Raw genomic sequence first — 1,713 nt, forward strand, 5'->3', positions numbered from 1 at the left:
CAATTACAGAGTGACCAGCATAATGCTTTTTAGAAGTATATATATACCGTAAGCAAGTGAATTTCTAGCGAGTTGCATTGGAGCTACATCATTATCAAATTTTTACTGTCATAACCTCAGAGGCTAAAATCGCGATAGCCTGGAACCCTACATGTTTATTCCCAAAGGTGGTCACTATCGCCAATTCACACGTTCATCGCAGCGACAAATCAAATTATACTCGTAGGTAGCGGCATCCGCAGAGCTTCTATCGGTTTTAATTTCTTAGGGGAATTCTTCTAATTGTGAAAGTTACGTTCATTATAATTCGATATTTCTTATTCATGGAATGTACCTTTCGGACTTATTATGAGCTAGTGTGGCTAAGAAACAATTAAAAGGTCATGTACGAGGCGGAATTTAAACGAGTAGGTACATGTGAGCAAGGGCGATGAATAAAACGAACAGCGTTCGGTTTGTTCAAAATTTCACCCATGAGAAATTAGGGGCACTTGAAATTGTATGCGGGTTTGTATTTATTAATGAATCAATAATGAATTTCTGTATTGAAAATTTATGTGTATTCAAACTTTTTCCGCATCGGTCTCTCGTAGTCAGTAAAAGTATTTATTGGTAATCCAATTTGAATTTATATCAATTCAATTTATAAATCTATAAGGGCTCAGTGCAATACAAAAGTAACTACAAATATTAACTTTTACAATGTTATCCACTTTTTTGGTAAACTGTTTTGTGAAAGTAAAAATATCTTTTACTGCTTACACAATCAAAGTTGCAAATTTATTTTGTTTTTTTTTATTAAAAATTTTATAGGCATGGAGTCTCAAGCAGGAAATATAACGTCGGCATTTTTTAATAGGACATTATGCAACTTCCAATTATTAAGTCTACGATACATTTCTAATACTTTTTGTATAAAACACCATAGGTACACCGAAAGTCTCAATAGAACTAATGAAACCTATACCAGGTTGTTATTCATTGTATCTTCTTTCCACCAGAAGCAGCTTCTATATAATAATGGTTTAACAGACACAGTAGGTCAAATCAATAATTACTTTGGTAATTTGCGTATTTCGAATCGTTTAATCTACTTTTGCGTAACAGTTTTGCGGTAGATGAAAAATGGAAATTACATACTGCATGAAGTTGAGGGGCATTGTGTGTATTGCTGTGTTTATTAATCTAATTTAAAACTGACATTTGCTTTTGTTTGTTTAAAAGGAAATTATTAAAACAAAGGTTATTGTTGTTGTTTTATATTCTATCCTCGACTTTTGATGGTTGTCGACCGATAACCCCCTCCCCTAGGTTTTGATGCTCTATGTCATTGTTCTTTGGGTTGAAATATTTTCTCGTGAAATTAATTTTTTATTTAGACAAGTAAGTGAAAAAACCACATCTATTTCTAAGGCTGGCGACAGCGATCAATCGCATCAGAATTTGGTGCTCTTTTCAAAGCCTTTGGAATGGTGCATTTTTTTAAGTCCAGACAACGAAGACAAATCTGCATCATCATATGTCGCTAAAGTAGATTATTTATGATCAAAATTAATTAAACCAGTTATCATTTGTATAATGAGTTTGAAAGGTCAATAAGCATCCATTTTTGTGACTTTAAGGGTTTAAGAGGACCAAATGAGATATCGGTTCCGCTTCTGTTTATATTTAAGCGAAAATATTGATATGGTTCCGGTCCGGTTTCGGTTCTAA

The sequence above is a fragment of the Photinus pyralis genome, unplaced genomic scaffold (genome assembly GCF_008802855.1).
Source record: "Photinus pyralis isolate 1611_PpyrPB1 unplaced genomic scaffold, Ppyr1.3 Ppyr1.4_LG4, whole genome shotgun sequence".
NCBI classification, from domain to species: Eukaryota; Metazoa; Arthropoda; class Insecta; order Coleoptera; family Lampyridae; genus Photinus; species Photinus pyralis.